Source organism: Phalacrocorax carbo, chromosome 11 (assembly GCF_963921805.1).
Source record: "Phalacrocorax carbo chromosome 11, bPhaCar2.1, whole genome shotgun sequence".
Lineage (NCBI taxonomy): Eukaryota > Metazoa > Chordata > Aves > Suliformes > Phalacrocoracidae > Phalacrocorax > Phalacrocorax carbo.
The window spans coordinates 13,009,460-13,022,867 of record NC_087523.1 but is presented as its reverse complement, the minus strand read 5'-3'; positions in this window follow the sequence as shown (position 1 = coordinate 13,022,867).

The following is a 13,408-nucleotide window of genomic DNA, read 5'->3' as shown; positions in this document are numbered from 1 at the left end:
TATATAAGCATGTATTATTTTCTCTAGCCTTGCTATTCTGTAGATGTCTGTACCTTCTCAACTTTTCCTGCACCTTCTTTTAGCAGAACCACTCATCAGCTTGGAGGCAGAATTCCAACACCAGTTTCCCCAATATCTTTCATGCAGAGATAAACCATGCCCTCACCCCTATTTTACTGTAGCTACTCTCCTTTTGTACAGATAGCCCTTTCTTGCATGAGTTTAAGTGGTATTGAGCTTGCATCCTTCACAGAGTCACTGCTTCTTATAACCTGTAAATCTGACTGGGATTCCCTGTTCCTGTGGTTACAACTTTTCGTTTGGCTCTACTGCAGTATATTTTGTTTGGATGAGTCTAGCCTAGCAAATCATCCAATTCCCTCTGTTCTCACCATTGCTTACGTATCCTTGTTTATAACATTTGCAGGTAGCGCAGCGAATTCCTATGCCCAGAGCTATCAGAAGCAACATTCTTGATTAGCACCAGCCCTGATTACCGATTTCTCAAACCCCACACATAAAGCACTCTGCTTGCTGGGATTTGTCAGTACATCAATCTCAATACACAAACAAATGGAAAAAACCCCAACTTTATTTAATGTATGCCTTGCTTATACAGTATAGTGAGTTTTTCATAAGCAAGGTGGGTATTTTTTATTTCAAAGCACCAAGTAAACCTTAAAAAATTATTTATCAGGTAATGATACTCCACACAAGCTTCTGCACCTGGCATTGTATTCAGATTTGCTTTTTCAGCACCCCAACAGGTTGGAGGTTGGACTGTTGGCAGAACTTGGGTATAATGTCCTAAATATTTTCTTTTCCAACTGAATTGGAAAAAACATAGCAATGTAAAAGTGTAGGCCCCAAGACGAAGTGATCCATGGCTTATCCACGGATTTGAAAGCAGCTGTGTATTAGTAAGAAAATCCATGGTTTACTCAGCTGATAAATACAGGAAAAGGGCCCTCCGTTTTATACAGTGAGAAGAAACACCCCAGAAAAAAAAATACAAATAGACAATCTTGAAGCAATATAAAAATCCTCCTACAATTTAAAAATTGTAATTCTAAAGGGTTATAATTAAATCATTATTATTTATTTCTACCATGGTTATACTATACCTTCTTCCACTGTGGTGGAATAAACCATTTTTCCATCTTTCCTTATGTATAGTACAAGGATGTTTGAACAGCCTGTTCTGAAATAAATACATGCTTGACTCTGAGGTGTCTTATTATGATAGCTGGCCATAAATGAGGATTTGCAAAAACATAAGAAAATCCAAAAGCTAAACAAAACTTGATTAGCATGTTGTCCGAGTTTAACTTAAATAAAGGCTTCTTCATATAGTTCTGTTTAGCCTATTGACAAGCCCAATTTACATTTCAGGGTAAACAAAGAGCTTGTATTTAACAGGGTTGCATTGCTCACTAAAACTTACTTTCAGTCAAAAAATTTGTTCAGTAAGAGTTTATTTTATGCAACCACTCTTTAGAAGTCCCTGTTCTGAATGCATAGTAAAGCTCAGAAGTTACAAGAGATTTACTACCACTTCAAATACTGCCTAATACCAAGCCTAATATCAAACAAATAACTAGTATTACTAGTATTTTCAAAATAGGCTGTCACTAAACTACAGTCAACAAACCTGGCCAATTAGTCAGGTGAGAAGAGTAACTAGCAATGAAATTGGAAACCTTTCCACCTGACTTCCAAAATAGAGCTGATTCAGCACGAACTAGGTAGAATTTCCATCAGCAAGATATGCATGTCTGTCACATACTAAGGATGAGCACCTGCAGGTATTATCATTGTCACAGGACATATTTAGGGACAGGAGACAGAGAAATGACACATAGAAAACTAAATTTCAACGTATCAAATCTTTAGCACAACAGCAGACATGTTTTAAGGTACTGAAAAAAAGGCCTCTAAACAGTCTAGTGACATTAAATTTGAAAGAAAAAGAAAAAAAAAACACAAAATCAAAAAGAATTGCACTCTCCATAGAGTCTGGGCTCATTTACGGGTATTTGCCAATAACAGTTGTTCTGTTACTTTGACACCTCTATTAATTTTTGTTACAGCAATAACCATCTTGTGGTTCCACAGATTCCTCTTGAGCTGCAAATAAAAGCTATATCCTACATAACGGCATTACAGATGGTCACTTCTCTGCACATATAAATAATCTGAATAGCAGCAGACGGACATTCCAAATATATGCTTTCTGTTGCAAGAATCCAGACAGCTGATGTCTCTCCCATAAAGCTTAGCAAATGACAAGAAAAATTTCCAATAGCATTTTAGCAGCTTTACTCTTTGGTAACTTGAATGCTACTTTCGCTGGCCCTCAGCCAAAGCCCATTGGAGTCAGTGGGGATCTTTCCATTTGCTTCAGTAGCCTCTGGATTAGGTCCATATTAGCTTTCAGATTTGTTCATATGTTTCAGATATATTTGGCATTTATTTTCAAGGGCACAGTGTGTAGAATAATAGGCTCTTTGCTGAATGCAATTTGACATAATGTGCTTTACAATGATAATAATTATAGAATTCTTTCCCTTCTTGGTATATTGCTTACATTTCTGCTAATCAAACAGTAAACCAATTTGCATTACTCAGGTAATATATGAGTTGCCTAAGGAAGTAATAGCTGAATACTTCAAACATTCTTTTACTGTAACACTTAAATGAGAATCTTCTTTCTTATACACAAAGATGTGAGCTGGAAAAACAGTGCTTTTACAGAGCTATAACATCAATTTACACATTGAGAGATTATATTTACTGGCTGTAAAGGCCACTTATAATATTTAATCTCCTCCGTAATACTTAAGGAATGATCTGTCTTCACAGTATAGAATGCAGTCTGAATTATCTTCTAGAACTGCCTTAATGTTCTTAAAATATGCTGTGTTCATTGTATAATTTTACCCATAAAATTCACCCATGATTTTGTTTAGTGCTATTACCACGCGTAAACAACTCTTCATATACCTGACTTGGTAACAACTGACAATATCAGATGGAAGAACATAAGACGCTGTGACACTAGATCCTTCTGAACGGTCTTCACTCACTTGTGCTAGCCCAGCGCGACACTGTCCTAGTGCCACGTGGCGGCAATGCGACAGTGCTGCGCGCCACGTGAAAACTGCCGCTAGAGAGAGCTGCATGGGGATGATAATCCTAAAATTCTGTCCTCTGTCATATATTCTAATGATTAAGAAATTAATATGCTAAAATCAATGATCAATTAATAAGTAAAACCAAAGTCCCGTTTAGTGAAAAGACACATCTGTGCAGGAGGAGGCTAAAGACAAGGGGAACTGATTCTCAGCCCTCGGCTCTGGGCCCTGTGGAGGCCGGGCAGCCAGGCAGCGAGGCGGGCAGGCTGACCCGGCGCCTTACACGTGCTGTGCCAGAAATAGCCGAGTTGCGGCTTCTAACCAGGGAAGGTGCAGATGGCCACATTAGCTCACTTGGACTATACCACAGCCCTCCAGCTGAGCAGGCTCATTCTGGTTCATTTGGAAAAGGAAGGACTCCTAAAAACAAGCTGTGAGGAGCTGGAAACCTTTAGCTGGGAAGGGTGATGAGCCACACGGGACGTGGAGGACAGCTATAATGAATGAAAAAAAAAAAAAAAAAAAAAAAAAAAGAACCCCAAAACCAAACAAAAATCCCCACCAAACCCAGAATGGTTAAGCCTTTATTGAACAGCATTTCACACTTTAAACACCTGCTCCAGCCCCCCTTACCCCTGTCATGGGTGTAACAAGGCACAGATATTTTTACTCAAATCAGTTCATTAGCCCTTTTTTAGATAGAATATGCCCTACCGTATTATGTATGTCAAAACACATTCCAAAATTTAAGAGCATAGTAAGATACAGCTGTTGTGCCAAGAGAGACAAAGGCTGGAGGAAAAAAGAAGAGGTAAAATTACTTGTCCATAATAACAGAGGCAGAGATGACGTAGGAAGTCCTGCTTTTCTAACTCTCACTCTAGTGCCCCTTCACCAGACTAAATATAGAAGCAATACCCATTATTGCAGGTAGCTCAGGATACAATTTGGTTTACTAGCTGCAGCCAAAAAATGGTAACAATGTATTATATTATAAAAAGCAGCAGAAAGGACAGATATGTTCATTTACCAGATGTTCAATTATTTATACGCATAAAATCTGGGTCAGAAAAAGTCTGGTAGTTGCTAAATTGCAGTGCATCTCCCTCTTCATCAGTGGGAGCAATGTTGGCAAATTTCCATGTTATAGTAAAGCATCTCTACTTCAGAAAAAAATGTATGATACAAAAATACGTAAGCTAGAGGGCAGAACAAAATCTACTAGACACCACTGCCACTCTATAATCTGTTTATAAACTAATTACCACTTCTCAAAATACGAGCAAGTTAGTAAACCAAGAGTTCCTTAAGTAGTTGTATGTCATCTTATATAAGAAATATGTCACGGTCTACAGGCTTATACATCCAACCAGTCTTAAGTCCTGGGTTTCATTACTCCAACATAGTTTGCTACATCTGAAAATAACTTCCCTTTTGAAAGTACATATGATGGCACTACTGGGGAGTATGTAGTAGTGTGCAGAACAAAGCAGCCATTTGGAAAACAGGTTCTGAATCCTGTCCAAATGAAACAAATAACCTTTAGCACTATGAATGTAAACTTTCTAAGTAACAACTATTTCTGTGGTTTGGAGAAACCATTGGAGTAACCAAATTAAACCGGCAACAGCACATTCAGAAGACACCATCCTCCATCCTGCTCACATTTCACTGAAGACTTCACTTGAAAAAAATCTCCTGTGTTTTTCTGACAGATAAACCTAGTTCTCTGCTTGTTATTGACACGCTACTGAAAGCTCAGTTTGACGAAGTTAAACACTGAGGAAAGCAGTTAGAGCAAGGGTAATCCAAGAAGTGCAGCCTGACAGTCATAAACCACCTCACAACACATGAACAGGAAGCAAAAAACAATTTTCTTTAACTGAAAGCTCTGCGGTTCCACCTTTTACACTGATTTGTACTGAGTTGCACATCTAGGATAGGAAATTGCTTTTCAGAATTTTCAGCTTGCCTTTCAGAAATTTAACTCTCTCAAAAATGAATTCATTCAGTTTGAGCAAAACAGAAATGTTACAAGAAATGTTACGAGAAATGTTACATCTTTGGGGGGAAATGACAAAATATATAATCTTGTAAATAAGAATTCTTTAGCCAGGCTTCCCTATTCCCAGCACTTTCTGATAAAAATCCGCAGCACAAACCTCAAAGTTAGAGACTGTTTAATCATCAGCTCTCAAGGTTCTAAAGAATGGATCCATTACATTATTGAAATATTTCCCTGGGTATTTTCCTAAAGTTCAAACTACTGATGACTTTAGACATTATGATATCATTATGGTAAAACAGAGACTGGCAAAAACCTACCATTTCTTCAGTTAATAATGATTTCCAACCTTTATTTTAAAAAAAGAACTTATCTCATCAAGCCATGTTACACACCCATCAAATTCCTCTTCATGTTAAGCCATATGACATTGTATAATAGCAAAGTTAAGTACTGTGACTGATCTTCATCAAGTAGTGCCCGGAACTGGCAGCAGCTCAGCACTCAGGCCACAGTTCAATTTACAGTTTTGGCAACCATTTCCAGGACATTCTCCAAATTCTTGCTACTGTCTTTGAGACAAAGTGCCTCTTAGCAAAGAGTCAGTGAACCTGGACACTGGATGCTTCACTCCCTGAACAAAAACAAATCACAAACCGCTTTCAGTGCACCACTAATGGTCACTGAAAAACAGCTTCTTCAAGGTAATGTTTTCACAAACTTCGCTGACTGCACTAAAGATGTCACTCCCTTGCATAATCCCTTTTGATGAACAGCACAGTGAACCACTGCTGTCAGTTAGCAGCCACTTTAATGCTCAATATGGAGTATAGCAACCTTTTGGAAACTTGTAGTCAGTTACTTGCTGACACCTTCAGAAATATGTGGGATACTGTCCTTGACACTAAATCATCTAAAGCTTTTTTTGCTATGGTGTACAATTTTCTTGCTGTCAGAGATCTCTTCAAACAAGCTGTTAAAAGTATTCAGCAATAACCTTGTTGATAAACTCACCATCCTAAAGAGAATTACTGAGTTTTATAGTACAGTGTAGAAACTGGAATTGTCTTCTACCTCTTGACTTCGGTCTATCGACAACTTGTAGTTAATAGCACAAACAGCACAAGTGCTTTTTGGGGTTTCCTTTTGAGTATCAAGCATAAACCAATCGAATTTTTCAAAAGGAAGAATTAAAATGACAAATAAAAATCCTCAAATGACAGATTTATCACACATGCCGCTCTGGAGTATAAAATTAGAAACCCAGACCATTCTTCAGACATCTATAAACAACTTGCATGTTTCTCCATGAGGGGTTAATTCTCCCCCAGCCTGCTGGCATAGCCAAGAATGATCCCTAAACCGATTCTTCCAAATATACCTGAATTGAAAACAGAGCAACAACAACTGAAAGTGTTTAAAATAACCTGGATCATTTCCACAGAATCAGATTAAGGTTTCAAATACAAATATATTTCTTCCTTCAGACCCGACGGGTGGCATGGTGACAAGCATTCTGCTCATCAGCATTGTTGACCATGATATATCCAAGATAGTATGTCTGACACCAGTCTCAAGCAACAGGGAAGTTGTAAGAGCAAATGTTTGCTGGATTGGAGCCTCAGATATCCACATTACTGTGAGTAATACTCAAGAGTAAACAGCACAGTGCAAACATCAGACCTTTGCATACAGTGTTAACAGAAATTTTTGTAGGGAATATTTACAAGTGAAATGATTGCTTGTCTTCCTCTGAAGTTTAAAGAGATGGAATAAAAAAATGCAACGCAATGAACAACAAGTCCTACACTTTTTGTTAGTTTTGAGAGCATTTCCTTTAATCTTTGTGTAATGATTTGTATCCTCACCAAACTCACACATTTCTCCTTCACTGAATCACGAGAATGGCATCCAACCCTGGTAAGATAAGGCAGTTTCCTGCTCAGAGCAGTCTAATAAGCCAGTCTACTCAAACGGATAAATAAACTCATTGGACTAGCAGCTCAGATCTGCTACTCCTGATTAGAAGCCAGATATTTAGTTCTCTTCTAGCCTGCCAATGCAATTTCAGAACATTGGCTTCTTGACAGACCCTGGTTTTCACTTCTCTAACCGTACCTCTAGCTGTAACTCATAGGAAAGCATACCAGAGACCAGAGATATTTGGACCTGGTGTCTCTGTGTAAGCCAGGGTCGAACCCAGCCTGTAAGACTGGAAACAGCCATAGGATCATTGGTACAATAATCACATAGGATGAAACCGTAATGAGCCCTGGGCACTTGCCTTTTGTCCCTTTGAGAACCTGTGATGAGGAACATAATGACTCACTGCCTGTTAGCAGTGAAGTGGTGGTGTTTGTGAGGTTTTGATAATTAGCTGGAGAAAGTGATTTTAAAGTAACAAATGATCCATTTACACCTTTAGTTTTCATGTGTCTTACACTTTGCTGTGAGCTACCATCTACAGACTTTCTATTAACTTATAAACATAGCCCACCCCCATTAGTTTACAAGACCATAGAGCTATTGACTGACTCCTCACTCTCCGCACACCTACCCCTGGAGGAAGCTATGAAGAAACTACCTTCAAGGCCTTGAGCTTTCTTTGCAACTCTGGGCTTAGGGATCTCACTGCACTGTGCTGTCAAATGGTTGAACAGATTCCATTCTATGCTGCTTTCAGATTATTTTTATCCAGGCAGTCAGCTCTAGAGGTCGTTCCACTAACTTGTAGTTCCTGGTCTTATACCTACTTATATCTATGGCTCTGGGAAACTTCCTATTTGGATCCCTTAATAATAATTTGAAATATAAGACTTATATGAGTGAGTGAGTTTTGTGAGGATACATAAGGCTTAGGTCCAAGATGAGGTAAACTAAAAAACATTTTGTCAAAATTTGAATTACCTTCTTTTAAAGCATTGATTTATTCTTAAATGTTTCTTGTTCCAGACATATCTCTTAAGAAACCAGAAGAGGATGAAGAAAAGTAAATGCAGGCCAGAGACACACATGATGAGCCAAGAATACCTATGAATAAATGAGTGGCAAAGTAAACCAAGGTGAAGGGCATCTTAAAGACATAAAATTCTCATGATTATAGGGCTCATTACAATAAGAAGAGAATGAAATTGTAACTGACAATAGAAGAGAAAGAAATTGTAACTGGTAGATTTGAAATGAAGGTATGATTAGTATAGCAAATTGAAAATGCAAATAAAACAGTAATTTCATAACTGCGAGATACAGAAGTATATCCGTTATAAGAGTAAGACGTTGCATTTACAATGATTTGCAGACATAAAAAAGAATAGATGTAGTTACCCTCTTTACCGTAAATGATTGTCAGAAAAGTAAAAGCGCAAGTAGGTTGACAGGCATTTTAACGGTGATTATAGATTAAGGTACATAGTGCTGTTGTGCACGTTCTGCATTTATACTAGCAAGCAAATAGGAAAATCCTACCACTTCTCCAAGTCTCTTGTGGATTCTAACCGGCTTCTTGCCTTCTTTAAAGTTGCTGTAATTGGATATATTTTGAACGATGGTGTCCATTGGTCTTAATGCTTTTCTTGATAGTTCTGGGTTTGACGTACACATTTCTATGTCCAGCTAAGTTACAAAGTGAGTTTGATGGACAAGATTGCATCATAAGGATAGAAGATGAACTTAAGTTCCTGCACCTACCAAAAGTGTGTCTCACTGAAAAAACTTGTGATATTTGGAATATGAATGCATTTTTTGCAGGATTCACAGTCACCATTGAGAATCTCTTTTTACTTCTCATTTGCAGGTATCAGGAGACTATCAGGAGGTATTTGAAAACTCTGCGTTAGAGGGTCAGAATATATACATATAAACTACTAAGAAAAAAACTGAGGGGAAAAAATACCTGACACTATTAATCACCATGATACATGAAGTTTTTCTGAAGTAATAAAGACCCTGTGAAAAACTGAGGTCTTCTCCATACGAGAAACAAATTTTAGCAAGTTATATGTAAAATCACAATAAAACAAATGAAGGGTTTGGAGAAGGCATGAAAACTAAACATAAAACTTTTTAAAAATACATTAATTAGGAAAGCTGCCATGGGCTATGTAGGGTGATCTGATGATGACACGTCCTTGAAAGACAAGGCCATGTTCACCACCGGAGATCTGGGGAGGTATTCATGCTGAGAATGTTACTTCAAGGTAACACCCCGAAGGATTTACCTCAAATAGAAATATTAAAGTGAAGAGCTTACAGAACAAATGAACAGTAACAAATTGCCAAACCAGATGGTATTTACCCAGCAATCCAAAGTAACTTAATAGAAAATAAATAAACTACAGCTACAGTGTGTAACCTCCCACTTGAATCTGCCTCTGTACCAGAGGGCTGGAGGATAGCTAGTGTGACGCAGTATTTAAGAAATGCCATAGAGGGCTAGACATCTATAAAAGAAAACAAAATAAAAAAGAAATAATTCTTCCAATCACATTTAAGCCTTGAAACGTTCTGCTGCAGGATGCTGAAGTTAAATGTTCACTCAACTTCAAGAACCAACTGAGAAAATTCATGGCATAAAAATCCCTCATTTCTAATCACGCCACTTCTAGGTCAGTAAGGTCTGCGGCACACACAGGGGCTGCAAAAGTAGTGTGGGAGAGCACCAATACCTGCTTACACTTGCTCTTTTGCCTGTGTATCACAGTACTGACAGTGTTCAAGATAACCCCGGGTTATATGAACATTCTGTATGATCTATTAGTTTCACCCCTATTTATTTATATAAGGATTTTCTTTAAATAGAAACCAATTTGGCGTTGGAAAATCTACAGCAGTTAAGTTTTTTAAACAAAGCATTTTTTCCCAGATTCCCTAATGGGGCCACTAAGGCACATCACACATTCACAGAAAAGATTTAGACAGTTTCCGAGGACACTAAATTAACGTAAATTCATCCTGTGCATCACAGCCAGAGAATGTAATACTGTGAGTCCTGCTCCATAAACTGCAGTGAATCTGCGAGAGATTAAGATCATTCTGTCTTCATCTGCCTTCCCAACCCTCTTCCTGGACCTGGAGGAAGGGGTTAGGTACTAATCCATCAGATACTCCAATCCAGTGCCTCAGCTCATGTTTGTCTCCATTGGTGATTTAACCTATGACCTGTGATCATGGGCTAACATAGCCAAGCATCTCGGCCGCCAGCTCTGCAGGGGAGCCAGCAGCTCCTGGCTGGGGCAGAGAGATAGTAAGGGAAGTACTTTAAACGTCATTGCAGGGATTCACCGGAAGCCGTCTGGCAGAGGTTTAGAAATCAATATTGTGTGATTTCACTCTTGATATTGGTTGGCTATTGTGATGCATTTCTCTATACTTCAATTTTCCTTTGATGAAGGTTTACAACAATAAATGTATTTTCCTGTTGAATCACTTTTGTTCTTTACTAAAACATATCAATAACATGCATTTACACGACAGAGCACCTTTTCTTTTTCTTTTTTTCTTTTTTTTTAGCAATGGGAATTAAAAATATTAAAGTGCTACACAGAAATGTCTCTTGTGATTCTTGGGTAAGTTTGCAACTGTCAGAGCCAATTATTGCCTTCAGCTATTCTGTTCCATTAGATTTTTTTCATATTTTTCATAAATATACACAACAGGAAAAAACTGTGTCCTGCCCTGTTTTTCTCCCAGCCGGGGGACAAGGGGACCAGATTTTAAAAAAACATTTTTGCTGTCTGAAATAAAACTGGACAGATGTACTGAACCATAGTTGCAAGAAAAAATAGTGCCCTAGTAACGGTAATCCAAGTTCTCTTCTTATGACTTGTTTGGAATATGAAGAAGAAACAACAGACACATCTGAGGCAGAAAAACTCAGGGATTTCTTAAAATTTCAGATGCACAGTTTCTGTTATTTCAATAAAACTGTGTAAACTCTTGGCAGCATAGCAAGTTTCGGCCTCTCTGCAATGCTAACGTAATGGAGATGATAGGAGTTGTATTATGCTGCATATGCAATGCACGGGTGTTTTCTGTATATGCATAAACCCATATGCTATTATTTATCACTGCAGTCGGCAATTTTGCTAAACTGCAAATTGCTGAAGATTTCTATAATAAGAACAAAAATGTGGAGTCTCAAAATTAGCCAGTATTATTTCAAATGTTGCACAGAACAGTCAGCAAACAGCATCTGTACTTTTCTACAAGTTCTTGACTGCTGCCACAGATCCTGCATTGCCATGTCAAAACCTTCACATAACCTGGAATATCACCTTGAGGAACAGCAAACAACTTTTGAGCAATTCCATGGTCTGGCCTAACACAAAAGCACTCTGGTTTTTTTACTATGCCCCTGCAACAACAGAGAAGTCTGTATTGGGTTAATGCCATCTTCATATTTCATTAGTTTTATTAACTTGTGCTTTATTAATTTGCAGAAATAACTGACAGGAGAAAAAAAAATATCTCACAGTCATACAAAGCTCCAAAGTAAATATGACGCAAAGCTGCCACTGCATTGTTAAAATGACCTATTTCTGCTTCCTTTGAATGAAATTACCTTCCTATTCTTGTGACTAAGCTATCTACATTGCCAGGGAAAGTCCCCACGTAGCATAGGCACAGGTGGAATTGATCTATTGTTAAACATAAGTTAAAGTCAAGTTAATCAGAAGTAGATTCTTGAGGAGTGGTTGAGCCTTTGTTTTAACTCATAACCTCTGGTAAAAACAGTCATAGCCCAGAGGATTATAAAAATGGGTAACGTGAACAACTTAAGGAGGAGGAGACACATGTACAGCGGAAAAACTCTAGTAAGAACTCCTTCAATTAAATCAATAAATCTCCCAACAGCATGGGAGAGAACAAAAGTGCTTTAGTGGTCAGGAGTTAACCTGGAAAATCTACCATCTAATCAATGTGAAGTTGCAGACTGAGAAGCAAACGCTGTTTTAAGATGCTCAAAAAAAAATGTCTGTGTGTACTTTGCCATTTCCCAAGCCTTTGAAAAGATCCCATTTTCAGGGGAAGGCACTGGGGAATGGGCAAGAACTGGAGTCCTCATTTTCATACCAAAGCTTCTAGGAAATCAGGGCACCATATAGACAGAACCGATACTACAAACGGAAAAGAGGCTCATGCCTTTGATGGGGAAAACTGAGTTACACGTATTTCAGAATTTTGAAGAACTATAATGATTTGATGGTATCTGTAAAGAGAAAAATGGCATGTGGATAAAAGAAATTTCAGTAGCCGAGAGCATGCATTTTTCATGTGCAAAATGAGTTTGCTTATATAGATAGATGCAAACGGATGCCAAACTAGGCTGGCACTGACCACTTGCATTGCTACATTAACATTAGCAGTTCGGACAAGCTGAGAAGGCTTGCTGGAAGCTTCAGAGGATAAGAACCAAAGCGAGGCATTTTCAGAAACACAAAGTAAGAGGAAATAAGGATTTGGACATATAAAGCACTGCAGTAAGGCCAATAGCTATTCTTCTATTATGCCCTTGCTTTTTCTTAAGGTAGTCTTTGTATTTGGCTTTACCCATTTTTGCTCTGCTATGCAACTATTATAACTTATCTTCTGGATGTGATTCTGGCAAAAATTACACAACTGGACAGGTATGGATTGGACAATAATGTTATTTGCCATGTGATATCTTCTTTCTCCTTTGACAGGAATTCTGGAGTTGAAAATATGTCAACCTGGGTTAACAGACGTATGCCATACTACACACTATCTGTTGTTGAGATTATATTTATTTCTGCCACCAACTTTACACTCCCACAAGCTCTCTTCTACAATATAAATTCCCTGGCTAATGCTTTTAGATGTAGCCAGAAACACCAAATCAAGGTTACCTCCTGTGGATTTTCACTTACAGCTGCAGAACACACAGTGATCAGAGAGCGTAACCCCACCAGAGACTACAAATGTATCTGTGCTGCTCAGACCTTCCGTGACAAACGTGAGAAGCAGGCGCCACGGCTGAGGGTGGTTGTCCCCTACAAGTTAGTTGCAACATACATAGAAACATAGCCCAAAAGACTGAAGTCACAAATCATACTGTGGGTGCCACCCAAGCTATGGTAGTATTCCCACATATTTCGGTGGGGGGAGAACAAAGTATATTCTTTTCACTGCATCAAAATTAAGTGAGTGAGGTTTCTTAAAAACAGTCTCGACTAGACAGAAAATTATTGCCATTGGAGTCGTTGATTAACTTTATTGGCACAAAATAAGACAACAGAGACTATTTTAATTT